Consider the following 17075-nt stretch of genomic DNA (forward strand, 5'->3'; position numbering starts at 1 on the left):
TTTGATCTCTCTCGTACTGGTGACACGCTCAGCGGCCAGGAAAAAACGCTTGTGCATCCCGTGAGGAGGGTCTAATTCCCATGAGCCTTTTCGTTGTGTTGTTTATGACTAGGCTTCGAGATTTGTACGTGACATTTTTTCCTAATTCTTTTTACTCATGCGTGTTTGCTGCTGGCGTTCTGCGTGATTGACCGCAAATATGAATGTCCGAGCACTGTTACTGGAATAACTGCGCATCTGCACTTACGGCACTGTGTGCCATATACAAAGCTACTACTGATTCTGTGAGCCGACCAGGGCTTGTGAAATTCTCGGCTCCTATAGCAGTGTCCGACAACTCAGTAAGCAGTACAGCGACCCGGACCACCATCTTGGGTGCTCTAGTGAATCGTAATTGAAAAGTTTTAGCAGCGTCCCCTTTCATTTGCGAGGTAACCTACCATAGCGCACAGTCAGAAAGAAAGTACCTAGGTTTTATCTGGTGCTTCGAAAACGATGCACGCACTCCACTCAAACAAAAGCTCGCACGCGCCGCACGAACGCATGCAGACTCTAAACCCACCAATCAGAATGCAGATGTCTTTTAAATATTCCTTTAGCAAATTTATTCTTGGGTAATTTACTTTCAGTGCTGATTTATTATCTGCTAGGCATTGTGATGCACAGGAAACAGCGAGCTTTTTTGTATGTTTCAGACTTGTGGACCTAACTTTATTAACCTGCTTGGTGCTCCGCATGGTAAATGTATGTCTCGTATTAAGGTATTATAATATTTCATTTGTTCAATTCACGATAAAGCCCGAGTTAGCGCTACCCTCTAGTCTAAGTGCAACTGCTGTTAGATACTGACCCTTTTCCTGGCATCGCTCGAGTCCACCAGACCACATCAAATCGCCGTCGCCCCCAATTAAGGAGCGCGGAAGTGCGTCTAACACGTTCCCGGAACTGTCAGACAAGTTAGCGACCCCCACCTCGTGTGCAGCACGTCGGGCTATTGTCCCCCTGCTTCACTCTTCCCGAAAGTGCAATGGGAGCCTGGCACGGTTCCAGGTAATCTTGTTCCCGAGCGAAGCTGTTTTGCAGCTCTGAAAAGTCGCTCGAAAACAACCCGTCTCCCCCCGCTGAGCGCTTTTAAACATTGAGGCAACGCCGTGGCATGTCACCCCCCGGACAATGGAGCCCTTGTAGCGACCCCCTATGAGCGGATTGTGACTGCACTTGCACGGGCACCTGCCATTGGAGGAAAATGACGACGCCTGAGCGGGCTCGACGATTGGCCAATAATGATGGGACCCCCAGACACCGATACGGTTAAAAGCGAGAGACAGAGAGCCGAGAGAAGCATTCCTTCATTCATTCATTCATTTCTTTCGTGTTTCTTGCCACGGGCCGCAGCGTCCGATCTGCTGCCGGCCATCAATGACTTTATGACTGTCAATTACTTTGTCTTATTACTGTAAATAATGTAAATAAACCTTCCCTTTCATCTCAAAATCCTCTTCAACGTCGTCCAACTCCCGCACTTAACGGCAAGATTCAATACTGCCTAAGTCTAATTCTGGTGAGTGAGTATGTGTGAGCCCGGCTAGTCTGATGCCGAGTGAGGCTCGGCTGAGTATAATTTAGGTGAGTCAGTCCCAGTGAGCAGTGAGCACGGCTGAACAGGATTTTGGTGAGTTTGAGTGTGATGTGAAGCGGGGAGGGTGGTTCTTGTCTGACATTTGGGGAATTTGGTTCCGAGTGAGCCCGACTGAGCCGAATTTTGGTGCATTTGAGTCTGAGGGTCATAAACGAAAACATGTTCAGTGAGTGAGTATGAATGAGTTTCCTTTATTCTGCAGACCTAGACATGTCCCCGACTGAGTTTAACTTGATCGCCCATAATTCAACTTGTCACTACTGTTGTATGTCACTACTGTTGTATGCCATTACATATGTATGCCTTCTGTTCTAGGCAAAAATAGCACCATTTTCTTGAAGTACTCCATACAAGGCTTTCGTATACCAAGCACGGCTAGTTTTATTCGTGTTTCAGAAAAGTGACAAAGTATTTATGTATTCGAAAGGAAATTAAGACAGACACGTGTAGCATTTTACTTCTCTATGACGCTGCATTGAACATATTTTAAATAATGTTATAAATAACACCTTTAAGGCATTTAGGACGAGTGAATGTAGTTTTGACATTGCCTAAGTTCCCTGTCGTGGGCTTGTCTTACCATTGTGCCCAGGCGCGGCGTTCTGCAGTTCAGAGCAATACACGAGAGCTGTGGATCGCAAAACTTTGCTAAGCGGGTTCTTTGCATGGAAAATCAGAGTGGAAGCGGATGTCTTGTCGCCGGTTACAGGGTGTTCCCTCGATTCACCTGCATATTGCACTGAAACTGCTTTCACCAGCACCTACCACTGTAACATCGCCATTCCGGTAGGAACCCATTCTGCTGTTCCCTTTAAGTGCGTGTTGAGCCCTCATGCGTGCGTAATTTATAATATTACGTTAGTGTATACTTCTAGCTATGTGTATGCATGTGCCTCATCTCCATGTGCGTCTCATCAGGACACTTTGTTGCAGTTCTCAAGGCACTGAAAACCTCGCAGTGTAACCAATGACAAGTAAGAAATAGTAGCCCATGCACGTCTTTATTGAAAGGTGGCTTCAACATGGCTCTGCAGAAGATATCATTTCCCGTAGTTAGGCAGCATAATTAAGGCGCCGTTTCAACTATTATTCTTCTTTTAAAACACATGATAGATGTGGACAGCAGTGCGGATAAGTTTTATTTTTCCCAGGAGTTTCTGTGCAGCGCTCATTCACGAGAATTATTTCGGGGCACCTAGAAAAAAAGAAAAAAAAATAGTATTACACCTACAGCTTCCTTCAATATTCTGATCAATTTTCGCCCAAGAAGCAGCCGGTATAGCAAAAAAAAAAAAAAACTCGCCCCAATAACTTGAAATAATGTTTTGACCGGAGCCGCTTTTTCTTTTCGAAAACTGTGTCTGCTGTTTACCAGTTTCTACAGCATGACAACGAATGTGGCGATGAGGAAATTTGTTGTGACCCCCACAAGGTCACAGAACATGCGCTCTAAAAACGGCCGGCAGTGTTAACAGCGAGCATACTATGCAATTAACCCCCGTTACGGCAGGAACTTCCAAGAGGTGAGTAAGGTTTGCTCCAACGTCTCCAATATCGATGCGCCGTGACGCGGGCGTGATTTAGATTAGAGACGCCAGTAGAAAAAGCAACAGCAACTGTAAATGATGACAAGAACTTGGCACACCACCGCCACCACAGATTAAGATGACGATGAGAAGCGAAACCACAACAAGCCAAATGTTTAAGAATGTCCCGACTACCGAAACCTACGCCACTCAGTGACACCACGCCTACTGTGAACCTTTCCCATGCCCGCGGTTTTACAAAATATACACATCAATGAAGCAACAATAAAAGAATACGAGAACTGGGTTCCATCAGCGGCTCACGGCAGGTACGTAGGCTCCATTTTTTCCTGGTATTGGTCAGAGAGAGAAGCCCAGAACACAGACACAAGCCCTGTGGCCATGGCCCAGGGCCAGCGGCCTACCTTCTTCCCTTCTCAGTCCTTTCCCTTAAACGAGCTATGAGCTTTCTCTATTTCAAGAAGCGTATATCATATGTCTTATTACTAACCGAATAAACTAAAGAGGTGGATATAGTGTTCGTCTTGCGCGCGCCATGGCATCCAGGTTGCAAGCACAGATACCAGTCACAACTTTGAATCTCGACACCATGGTCGCGCCATGAAGGACATTTTCTGCGCAGACATAGTTTTCCTTGAGGCCTACCACAGACATTTCTTCGAAACTACATCGTCGTCCGACATGTAGACGCCCACACTGCCCGCTTCAAGCCAAACGGGTTGCCGTTTCCAACTCATTTGCCACCTCACCGAGGGGCACAATGCACGAGACTGACTTAGTGGCCGCGTCGCGGTAAAAGCTTGTCCTCCCTGCGTGGAGGGAGCCTAACCGACTCTGCAGGCATTTTAACTAAAGTTTTTCTCTCTCTCTCTCTCTCTCTAACCGGAAATGAAGGCTTTATAGACATTTGCTATACGCTTTCTCTCACTTCAGCAGTATTCTTCGTGCGCTATATATATATATATATATATATATATATATATATATATATATATATATATATATATATATATATAGACATTTTTCTTGATATTAGTTTTAGATAGCAGTTAAAGAAGTATTAGCCTATCCTAAAACTGAGTGGGCTATATAAAATTTATCTCTGTGTGAAACACAGGCGGCTCGACATTCAAACAGTCGTGGAGTGGCTTCCGCGGCTCGCACTCTGCATTTGTGAAAGCTCGTGCCTTAAAACGATTTCATCATGTATTTATGCGCACAAAGAACGAACGCATAAATACGGGCAACGTCAAGAGATATAATAACGCGAAATAAACTACGTAAAGGAGCGCGTCCCATGCTATACCAGTCTCAGAACAATTGTGCAACGCTCAGTGACGCCGACACTGAATTAGCAAACAATCGCCTTTGCTCTCGGAAGCGCAGTCGATGCTTTAAATGCTCACGTGCGTTCTAAACCACGCAAAGCTATTGCCTTGGATTGGTATTGCTTAAGGCAGCATATGACAACATATTTACATGCTGCGCTTGCTTACGCATCGACACCCGGGCGCGTGAAATCACTTTTACACTTTTAAGACCCATTGACACGTCTTACAAGCCCGAACTTGCCGTGTATTTACTTCAATGTATGCTTCAATGCCGTGTGTGGCAACCCTGCAGGATTCCATAGGGAGGCATGGTTATGACTCGCGCAATGGCTGTCCCGTCATCTGCTTCTTCATGCTATGTAATAGTGCTCATGAGCCCTGTTAAACTAACGACGCACTTCTTGGCCTTAACAAATATTTCCTTGCCTATAAGTTCATCGTTTCATTGTATAACCAGCGGCTATACAACGGTAACCTAATTTACTTAAACATTTATGTTCTTCATTCGCATTCTAAGCATCGACATGCAGATTGGAAGAGAAGAGAGAGAAGGGTTCCACTAGTTTCCGATTTTTAAACTACTGACACTACCAGATAACAATAATGTGGATAGCTGGGCGCATGTCTACAGGCTCGTCATAAGAAGTCAGCGCTAGAAATGCGTAGGCTCATCTATATTATTTGTTTCTATTCCTGAGCCATTTTTCAATGTCCGCTTCAGAGGATAAGGTACTTTTAGCAACGCTGGCTACCATTTCAAACGTTGATACCGATATTATGCTGAAGACCCAGAAGCTCTTAAAGCCACGAAAGGAAAACAAGCCAATGACGTCATCGGAGACAAATATGCAAAGTATTCGAAATATTTGCATGCGCCACTTATAAAAATCAAATTTTGGGATTTTTGACATGCCGATACCAACGGCTTAATTATGAGGAACGCCACAGTGGGGGGCTCCGCATTTATTTAGACAACCTGCGGTTCTTTCTCGTGCACCCGTTTAATGATATGCACGAGCGCATTTCTTTTTCAATCTACCACTACTGGAATGCGGCTGCAGCGACGCGGGAAGTATGAAGACCCCATCTTTCCGCCGGCTTGACTGGGCGTAAATGGTAAAGAATGCTCCATTAAACAGCAGCCCGAGCTCATGTACCCGATGTACCAGATATGCAGTGCCACCGAATTGCCGACTGCAGCTTTATCTACATGTTGCGTAATAACTGAACGAATGTGCGTGCCAAAAATTTTTAAAGTGGCCGTTAAACTACTCGCCTTAGCGGAGCGTTTCATGTGCGGTGCACTCATGCGTAGCTATCTTAAGTCCGCGCTATCTTAAAATAAGATTTATTAAATAACTGTTTAATTAGGAATTATAGAGGAAACATTGCGATGCGGGAATTGAAGACCCAAAGTTATATTAACTGAACAAAAACTTCTCTAAACGAAATCGTCTTGGGTGCTAGAGCCTGCAGTACCTTGGCACTGTGGGCGGCCCAGTACGGCAGTACCAAAAGAAATATGAAATGGTGCACCAGTGACCTCGATCTCTCTGTCCTATCTATTGCGAGTGCAGGCCAACAGTAGCGCAAGCTTTCGCTCGCACGGGTGTGATGGCGGCCTTCTCTTCCTCTCTCTATTTTTGCCGGGGGACGCCAGAAATACCCTCAAAGCGTGCTCTATTACGTTCAGAACCTCCTGACGGTACCGCAACTCGGATAATCACGTTTGCCAATAGCCGCAAATAAAGAAAGGCTTTATGGACCACAATGAGGAGAACTCGTAATTGTCATAGCATTGGCCCCCGCGCAGCAAGGAAGCAGGTGGCGTTTTCTAATAGGGTGGGAAGGTCAGCGTCACTGACGCGCTATTTAATTTTTCGTTTGGGTCCAGGGAAGCCCGCTACCAAAATACTGCACGCCGTGTCACCTACGACGATTTCTGTGAAGCTGTTGTTGGGCAACATATGACTGTCGGGCTTCAATTTTGCAAATGTAATATTGCCTCTGAAATTGCTAATTAAAACTTTATTAAAATATTTTTCTCACTTTGGTTGTGAGCCATATTTTCCATGATTCCGCATCTGTATTAGCCGCCAAACCATACAGTCCGACAGCAGAATGCGCTTATCACAAGTCATTAGTGCAGCACCCTGTGTTATTTCGTGCAGAAAATAAAACAGCTTGTATACCTGCATTCGCGATCCCTGGGAACGAAAGCGAAATGTGTGTGGGGGGGGGGGGGGCGAATGCGCGGTATCGAAGGCGGCCGTGCTGGTGCTGAAACATCAATGCGTTCCCCCCTTCCCCGAAAACTTTCGATATCCTCGCCTTCCTGACTACAACCCGGGGCGGGGGAAGGGGGGGGGCGGCTAAGACCTATGGGCCCCGGGGGCCAGACGACCTAGCTACGCCACTGGTGCCACGTAATACAATCGCGGCTTCGGCACGTAGACCCCCCGAAAAAAACAACCAGTTGCCTTTTGTATTTCCGATACCGATCGTGACGATGACCTTCACTGAGGCGTCCAATATGTGGCCAGACGTTTGTAGCGCAAGCGACAGGAAGTGGCTGGGAAATATGCAGCGCGAGGTGAGATGCTAGGCATGCGCAGACGGTCAGCCCGTTGACGTAAAGAATATAATGAAGCGCGAAGCATGACGTGGGCAGCTCTTCCGGCGCTCTTCGTGAGGCCAGTTGGGACATCGAAGCGGGAAAATGTAAATTTCCGCTGTTAACAACAGGTGTCGTTTTTCAAACCACGTAATTTAATTATGCATGGTGAGGCAACTCTCTCGAACGCTGCTTTAGCAACGTTGGCATTCAATCCGGTAATCGAACAAGGTATTGTATCAACTTCAGTATATTGGCGAACGGACCGAAATGGTTACTTTACCATCTATGGTGTCCTGCTTGCTGATGCTACAAATGGGAAGGAAAGCATCATACAATCGACTGAATCCTAATAATGCGATCAGCCTTCTTAACGTACTTCAGGCACGTTCTGCATACATGTTTGTCTAGAGTCTTCAGGCCACTTTTCAAATAAAAGCACATCTTTTAGAGTTTCAGCCGCGCTCGCCGAATCCACCACGCGTCCCACCCGTTCCTCGCAGCAGCCCAACAGTTTAGCGTTGCCTTACGAATGTCGGCTGGTCGTGAAGAAATAATATCAGCGTTAGCGAGCACTGCTGCGATCTCTGAGGCCACGAAGAAGGAGATTGATTTCGCGCGCGGCACCGCTAGATTGCGACACGTGTCCAGAGGGAAGCGCGAAAACGGAGCGTGGCTGCAGTACACCATGGGTCATACATTACACGTTTCGGCGCTGGCAGTACATCGTGTGGCTACATTGATGTGATCACATGATCGCAATGATGTCGCCAATCCTCGTAACGCATATATATATATATATATATATATATAGGTACGCTTCAGTGACCATAGGATGGTAAGAACTCGAATTAGCCTAGACTTGAAGAGGGAACGGAAGAAACTGGTACACAAGAAGCCAATCAATGAGTTAGCGGTAAGAGGGAAACTAGAGGAATTCCGGATCAAGCTACAGAACAGCTACTCGGCTTCAACTCAGGAAGAGGACCTTAGTGTTGCAGCAATGAACGACAATCTCATGAGCATCATTAAGGAGTGCGCAATAGAAGTCGGTGGTAACGCCGTTATACAGGAAACCAGTAAGCTATCGCAGGAGACGAAAGATCTGATCAAGAAACGCCAATGTATGAAAGCCTCTAACCCTACAGCTAGAATAGAACTGGCAGAACTTTCTAAGTTAATCAACAAGCGTAAGACAGCGGACATCAGAAACTATAATATGGATAGAATTGAACAGGCTCTCAGGAACGGAGGAAGCCTAAAAACAGTGAAGAAGAAACTAGGAATAGGCAAGAATCAGATGTGTGCGTTAAGAGACAAAGCCGGCAATATCGTTACTAATATGGATGAGATAGTTCAAGTAGCTGAGGAGTTCTATAGAGATTTATACAGTACCAGTGGCACCCACGACGATAGTGGAAGAGAGAATAGCCTAGAGGAATTCGAAATCCCACAGGTAACGCCATTAGAAGTAAAGAAAGCCTTAGGAGCTATGCAAAGGGGGAAGGCAGCTGGGGAGGATCAGGTAACAGCAGATTTGTTGAAGGATGGTGGTCAGATTGTTCTAGAGAAACTGGCCACCCTGTATACGCAATGCCTCATAACCTCGAGCGTACCGGAATCTTGGAAGAACGCTAACATAATCCTAATCCATAAGAAAGGGGACGCCAAAGACTTGAAAAATTATAGACCGATCAGCTTACTGTCCGTTGCCTACAAAGTATTTACTAAGGTAATCGCAAATAGAATCAGGAACACCTTAGACTTCTGTCAACCAAAGGACCAGGCAGGATTCCGTAAAGGCTACTCAACAATAGACCATATTCACACTGTCAATCAAGTGATAGAGAAATGTGCAGAATATAACCAACCCTTATATATAGCTTTCATTGATTACGAGAAAGCGTTTGATTCAGTCGAAACCTCAGCAGTCATGGAGGCATTACGGAATCGGGGTGTAGATGAGCCATATTTAAAAATACTGGAAGATATCTATAGCGGCTCCACAGCCACCGTAGTCCTCCACAAAGAAAGCAACAAAATCCCTATAAAGAAAGGCGTCAGACAGGGAGATACGATATCTCCAATGCTATTCACAGCATGTTTACAGGAGGTATTCAGAGGCCAGGAGTGGGAAGAATTGGGGATAAAAGTTGATGGAGAATACCTTAGCAACTTGCGATTCGCTGATGATATATTGCCTTGCTTAGTAACTCAGGAGACCAATTGCAATGCATGCTCACTGACCTGGAGAGGCAAAGCAGAAGGGTGGGTCTGAAAATTAATCTGCAGAAAACTAAAGTATTGTTTAACAGTCTCGGAAGAGAACAACAGTTTACGATAGGTAGCGAAGCACTGGAAGTGGTAAGGGAATACATCTACTTAGGGCAGGTAGTGACCACGGATCGGGATCATGAGACTGAAATAACCAGAAGAATAAGAATGGGCTGGGGTGCGTTTGGCAGGCATTCTCAAATCATGAACAGCAGGTTGCCACTATCCCTCAAAAGGAAAGTGTATAACAGCTGTGTGTTACCAGTACTCACATATGGGGCAGAAACCTGGAGGCTTACGAAAAGGGTTCTGCTGAAATTGAGGACGACGCAACGAGCTATGGAAAGAAGAATGATGGGTGTAACGTTAAGGGATAAGAAAAGAGAAGATTGGGTGAGGCAACAAACGCGGGTAAACGACATCTTAGTTGAAATCAAGAAAAAGAAATGGGCATGGGCAGGACATGTAATGAGGAGGGAAGATAACCGATGGTCATTAAGGGTTACGGACTGGATTCCAAGGGAAGGGAAGCGTAGCAGGGGGCGGCAGAAAGTTAGGTGGGCGGATGAAATTAAGACGTTTGCAGGGACAACATGGCCACAATTAGTACATGACCGGGGTAGTTGGAGAAGTATGGGAGAGGCCTTTGCCCTGCAGTGGGCGTAAATAGGCTGATGATGATGATGATATATATATATATATATATATATATATATATATCATCATCAGCAGCCTATTTACGCCCACTGCAGGGCAAAGGCCTCTCCCATACTTCTCCAACTACCCCGGTCATGTATAATATATATATATATATATATAGTTCATGCTCAAAAAACACTTTTATTTAGCACTTATTGAGTAGCAGAAACTTGTATCGGAGAGTTTTTTATGTCGCTCTACAATTTTCTCATTGGTACTTTTAATCGAATTATAATATTTGAGAAGCTGATTAATTAGGGATAATACTCTAATTATTCAGATTGAACAAAATGATTAGATTATGTCCAAGCGACGCCAAACAACATTACCCTGGTTCTACCCAGCTACGTGGCATTCGCATATCTTTCAACTCTGGCTAAAGTTAGCTGAGACACCCTGTACAATCCCATTAAAATAGCTCACTTTGTACATATTGAACGCGCGCCACGTATTAGAACTGAAGCGTCGCCTTCCACAGGAGAAACCTCGATGAGTAACTGGAAGAAAAAAAAATAAAAACTCACGTTTTGACCTTCATATTTCCCCATTGACAGTAAACCTCCACACAAGGTGCTTGCAGTCGCATGCTTGTGCGACTTCGCAATGTCACGTTCTTGTATTCGCAGTTGTCTGTAATAAAGTTCGTCGAAACTCATTCTTATGAAATTCCACGCACGCAATGTCCCAATCTCATTCAGATAATACAGCTTCGCATATTAAGGGCGCGCTGTGCAAAGTCCGTTATTACAGATTATACTTTTCGTCAGCAATACAGAGTTTTTATAAGGCAACGACCTTGTTTGCCAAATACGCACCGTCACCCGCTCTTGCACTGTCATTATTATCTTCACAAATACTGATGTTGCAAGCAAAGTGGCACAGAAGAATTCTATGCACAAGTGCTCATTTTCGAGATGTACAGTGTAACTTGCGCAGTTGTCGTCAGGGTCCGAATCTGCTCACACTGCATTCTTAACCGGCAGCCTACACTCACCTCAGCTTTTATGTACAAGAGCTGGCATCAAATAACTTGTCATGAAGCAGCAACGTGCACATTTCCTCGTGCTCTTTTTCTCATTGACGTCACCTTCATCCTTCACTTTATAGTTATCTTAACGTCTTTAAGGTTCCTCTTTGAATTGATAGCGAAGACGCAGCTGCTCGTAGCGCGGGTATGTTGTATCGCGAGCGCGAGCATCATTAACTGAATGACTAAATTAACAGACATTCGGCGCGTAAACAAAGCAACCGTGGCACGACCTTTTCTTACTCGTAACATTGTAGTTCTCCGCTCCTTTTATTACTAAATGCTCTCTTTAGGTCACACAAACCGTGATCCAGCAGCCATGGCTTGCAAGTAACCAGAAAACGAACTTTTCATAAGACATTAAAAAAATGTTCCTACTTATGATTACTTAAAGCTTATTCACACCACTCATTGAAAGAGGTCGAGCGACCAACTACAACTGGCGATCAAGGAGGGACTCACGGCGACCGATATTTACATCGACAAGGGAGATCAGCCCGTCGCCGTAACGATATGTTTAGCGCTTGATTGAGTTCACGTCTAATCGTCCTGCTATCACCAATTAGCATAAGTATCGGCACACACAGACGTTCTGTTCCAGCGCATCTGATTGGTTATGGAAGTCCCAAAGCAGTCACTTTCCGATCAAAGCTATCATTTGCGACTATTTGCTACTGGTAGATACGCGACCAACTGCGATATGCGACCTGTGCGAGTCGATGGTGTGAGCGAACCCTTAAGCAGTGTTTTTTTCTAGGCCTCTCGCAGATTTTTTTTTTTAATATGAGTACAAAACCCTAGCAACATAGTGGTACTGCTGCACGCTGAGATAACAGTGAGTCCTTGGGGGTATTCTGCAAGTATATAACTAACGAACATATCCATTTCATCCACTGCTGAAGCTCTGATTCGCTGGACTGAGGTACTCGTCAGGAGACAGGCACTCCAGGCAATCAACACTTCACCAACAGACCAAATGGACATGTCGACTTAGTTGACAGCTACAGAATAGCCCCCCTGTTTCACTAATAGGACGACTCTTTGCCATAGCTTCGAGGTTGTCATTCGAACCACGTGGCGCCTACAGATGGCACTATGCGCCCTGTTACTTCGATTAGTATTCTTTAAGCACTTAACCCAGTTTGGAATATGTCTGTCTGTCGGTATGCCTGTCCATTTGTCCCGGTTAACCTCTTCTCCGCCAAATAGCCTCACTGATAATCCATGGTCTAATGAGTAAAGCATAGCTGATGTACCGATTGGACTGGGTGCATAACAAAAAGTTGGAACAACCTGGATTGCTAGGTAGGTGCAACTCGGTATGTGACTCCGTTAAATAAACCTCCGTTAGGCAAACTTGGGTAACTGGGTATGTGCCATTGTGCACGTGCCACTCTTCAATTAACCTCTTTGACGCCTACATTGGTCAATGGCTATGTGGGTATGTGTTCAGAGGGAAGTGCGAGCGAGAAGCACAGCAGCGGTAAATGGCCATGCATGACACGTCTCAGCGGTGGCACTATTATGTCGCTACATTCCTTCAATGCTAACCGAATTCACATCAACAGTCACCTTGAGACGGTTTCTACGGGAACTGTTGACACAGTTAGCATTCTCAGCGTGCTTCACGCATTTCCGAGGGTCGGACTTCATCTGTCTGTGTCTCGGTTTTCCTGTCAACTGGTGTCACTGGGTAGTCGGTGGTCGCGTGGCTAGAGCATCAGGCTGGAGCACTGAGCGAACAGAGTTCGAAATTAATCATCGCGCCAATTTGGCGCTCCGTACGTTACATTGGCTATGTGCCGCTGAATATTTAACCCGTTTCCGCCAACTAGTGTTGCTGACCAAGATGAAGTTCAACTCAGCATTGCCTGCATGTATTACGTGGCTAGAAAGGAACCTCTGCGGTGCAAAAGAACAAATTGCTCAAAAATGGGCGATTGATTAAGTAAGTTTATGTTTTTGGCACTAGAGGAAAAATACTGTAAAAATTATGGCATATGTAGGTCTTATGATTACGAAGATATTGTGTAAGGATATTTGTACTTGCAAATATGTATTTATTTCGTCACTACTGATGCTCAAAGTTAATATTTTGCTTTTCATGTACAGTCCCTTTACACTGTTAACAGTACATCACAAATTGTACTAAATGTCTTGATTTAGAAATTCTTATATGAACAAAAATTAGCAGGTTGATTATCCACTTAACGGTTCATCCTTGCTGTTGAGCACAACAAGCTGAGATGTAGAGAGAAGCAGGGACAGAGCCCCAAATGTAAGCGACTTTTGAAAAAAGTAGCGTTCTTGTCATTTTATTTAAAAGAGTAATTTATTAAGAGGTTAATAAAATGCTACGAACTACATCCTCTTTACTTCTATTCCGCTATAAAGGAAGGCATGCGCTACTTTTACATGCGTCGCATGTATCCTGGTCGCGAATTTCGGAAAAATTACACGCAAATCAAATCAAATCAAATCAAAGTATTGTGGTCGTCGCGCGTCCACCTGTGATGAGTTCTTTCCCGTTTACTAGCAGATTTCGTTAAAATTAAATTATGGTTTCACTCTTTTCACTCACGTATGCGTAGTGTGCTAAATTATTAGGGAAATAAATACGTCATATATACTACCTGTGTCAATATATCGTGCAATTGACGCTACACAAGTAATGCTGTTCGTAATTTGACATCCGGAAAACTGGGGAGCACGCAGTCGGGTAGCAACGGTTTTCAGTTATCTGGATCACCGCGACATGTCGTGAAGGAAGTAAGCGATCAGCAGGTCAGCATAAAGTCTAAAACGTTGTGGTCGTTGAAGTGGAGAAGCATGACACCACAGCCGACACACATGCCTTGAAAAGCTGCAAACACGATGAGGCTGGCCAAATAATAAATCGAAACATCAAACGTCCTCCAACGTAAAACTATTCCAATATGTTTTTATCCCAATCTCCTGACGTCAAGTTTACGCAATCGCCGACTCAAGCTTCGGGCGGTAACCCGCAGAGTTGCCTGAACAGCCCAATGAAACGCTCTCCTGGTTTACAGGAGGTGCCTTTTTTGCTTTCAACGTGAATAATATTGCCTACATTGAGCTGTTTTTCGTTAGTAATTGGCTGCTAGGAGGCGAGGAGCACCCCAAATGGAGAGGGTTGCGGTAGGGTTGAGCCAGTGCACTGAACATAGGTAACCGGATGAAAAGGTTGGTGACGATTGATCTGCTTTCCCTTACTTAGCTTGCGATGGCTGGTAGAAAATCGCGGCGGTATGCAACGGAAGGTTAAGAATGCCACTAAAACAGTTCCTCAGCAAAGAATAGTTGAGAGAGCGAGGTCGTAAACCTTCCGAAAGTGCATCAAAACTTTGCAGAACCAATCAAAAAGCTTTATTATACGTAAATAAATCCAAGCTATCCAGTAGGTGCGAGTAGCCAGTGCATGAGCGATCGCTGGCAGCCATCTTTTATTCCTTTCTGAACGGGAAAGTCTGCGGCTATTTAGAAAAAAATTCAGTTTTGTTCGGTATAAATACATCTTTAACGCGTACACGTCACTTTGACGCGGCGAGCTTTCGCAGTTTTTTGACCTCGCGTAACAGGTAGGTGAAGTGGATGCAGCCAGAAAACGTTCGACCAGTAGTAGAGCGCTAAAGGCGAAAAGGCGTCGAATCAGAAATAACTATTTTTCTTTTATTCAGCCCAATCATGCATAATCAGAGTGTACACGTCACATCAGATGGGCAGCTATCGCGGTTTCCGTGACGTCGCGTAACAGACAGGCGAAGTGGGGGTGGCCCAAAAAAGTTTTTTGACCAATCGCGGAGAGCTGATTGAAGAATTGGAATAGAAAAGGTTGGAATACCTTTACGTTATAGCCCCCAAGTTCGTTCACACGCTGCCTAAAAGTGCGGCATTCTTATGAAATTATCCGAAATCATTGATGTGGAGTGGTCGGCCCAGTGTGTGCTCTCAGGAAGTGGTACCTGCTCCTCAACTGCTGCTCTCTGACAGAGGAATAACTCGGAAAGGCCCTCATTTGCAGTTTTATCTCTCCCTCTATTGGGGCTCAAACATTCGCAAGAGATAATCATTCGACAATTTGAAGTACTGAATTCTGGCATCGAAACAAATGGAATGACACATGCCATTGTATTTGTATTCAACAGTTCAAATATTTAGCACACCCCTAGTCTTTCTTTTAGTTTATGATAAGGGACAAGCTAGGTGTAGGTGGCATCACGATGACATGATAACACTGACGAGTAGGCCATGATTACAATAACTACCGTGTTTGTCGGCGTAACAGAACGGACAGATAGGCTGACTAACCGGACAAACACGGACAGTTAATATTTCAGCTGTCCATTGGTTTAGCAGTGCAAACAATAAAGCATGTACTGATCGCTCCCTGCGCATGACAACTCAATCGCGCCTTCGACGCGGCAAGCCTGAATGCATAGAGGCGATAAATAATTATCCACTCAACCTGTGACCTTCGTTCTTCCCAATTTGCATTATACATTGGCACAGGGTACTTTCGCTCAAAGACTACGACCCCTTGTGACTTTCACAGCTTTGTATTCGCGACCCTCTACGATGAAACTACGTCGTAGCTTGCTGTTCTAAATTCTGTCCTACACATAGGGCTAGCGCGTTCCAAACATTGCACACCTTGCATGAAATACTGGCGGGATAGTTCTTTTCCGTAGCGAGGGCTCAAATTTTTTTCCCCGTAATACAAAATTATTCCTAGTAAACTATCAAGGCCGAACGCGTGTTTGGCCAAATACGCACCGCTTCCTGGCGTTGGAATTTCACTGCATTTGGAGAATATGGCAGTTGCGGCTAAAATAGCACTTAGGAAGGCAACGGAGAACCGCATTTCTCTGGAAAACTACGGCGTTCGTTCCTCACTTGTCGTTGGCGTCGAAAGCCTGTACGACCTCCCCTTTTATCCTACAGCTACAAGTGACCTCAGCTTAGTTCACAAGCACTCACAGTGCAAATATTTAGTGCTCATCATTCATTTTTTGATCTAGACTAAACAACGCGCAGCAAGCAACCACATCATCCCCTTCTTCTTATTTTTGCCGACGTCACCATCAATGCTGAGTTTTTAGTTCTGTCACCTTCTTATCTATAACGTTTCTTTCTCAGCCTCTCATGGAGATGCCTGTTCGCCTGTTCGTACCACAGGAAGTCTCTGTAGCGTGCGGCAGTAATCTCAACAAGACAAAGCCAGTGAAGAGAAGTGCTTTATAATTTTCACTTTACACTTCTCGACGTTCATAAGTAAAAAATGATAAGTCACCCAGGCCCTCAAGTCACATTAAGAATTTAACACTGACAATTGGAATGGGGCATGAAACCACGTAAAAATTTCAACAAATTTTGCAGCTCCGAGTTCATTTATGAGCTAAGCACGCTCCCATACCATGCACCCCTTCGCATCGCCAACAAAACGAAAGCCTACGAAGCTACAAACGTTCACAGAAGCAATGCAGAAGATTGTTGTTTTCTGCAGGACACTGTGCATAGATTGGTAAATTCTGTCTATTTGTGCCACTACAAAAAATCAAGTTGATCCGTGAGATTGAAGTTCGCGTTATGAGCGACATAGTGAGAACCTTTTTTCGAGAATTAGGATGAGTAACTCAACCACAAATAAAAGCCAAACGTAAGCAAAAAGAAAAAACTTGCACGTAGGAATCGTCACATATATGAACAGTATGTTTGCAACAGCCCCAACTCTCGTCTGGAGACTTCAACAGGGAAGAAGCCACACAGCATGCAAACACTTCATTTGCCTGGCTGCCCGGGAAGCACGAGGACCAAGGCACCCGAATAGCGTACGAGTTGTATGTCCTGGAGTCTATGAAATTGGCTTAGTTGTTATTTGCGCATTCTGCTTGCGGTTTCGCAAACACATTTCGTAAACCTCAGA

General features: G+C 44.8%; 1 long non-coding RNA gene across 1 annotated transcript; it reads right to left on the minus strand.

The window, feature by feature from the left end:
* Nucleotides 1-2632: 2632 nt before the first annotated feature.
* On the minus strand, nucleotides 2633-16066 carry LOC142589814 (uncharacterized). The gene is made up of 3 exons (XR_012829966.1): nucleotides 15926-16066; nucleotides 10629-10734; nucleotides 2633-2834 (listed from the first exon to the last, which is right to left on the minus strand). It is a non-coding gene; the product is annotated as an uncharacterized LOC142589814 (long non-coding RNA).
* Between the last annotated feature and the right edge of the window lie 1009 nt (nucleotides 16067-17075).

This window comes from Dermacentor variabilis, chromosome 8 (assembly GCF_050947875.1).
Source record: "Dermacentor variabilis isolate Ectoservices chromosome 8, ASM5094787v1, whole genome shotgun sequence".
Classification (NCBI taxonomy): domain Eukaryota; kingdom Metazoa; phylum Arthropoda; class Arachnida; order Ixodida; family Ixodidae; genus Dermacentor; species Dermacentor variabilis.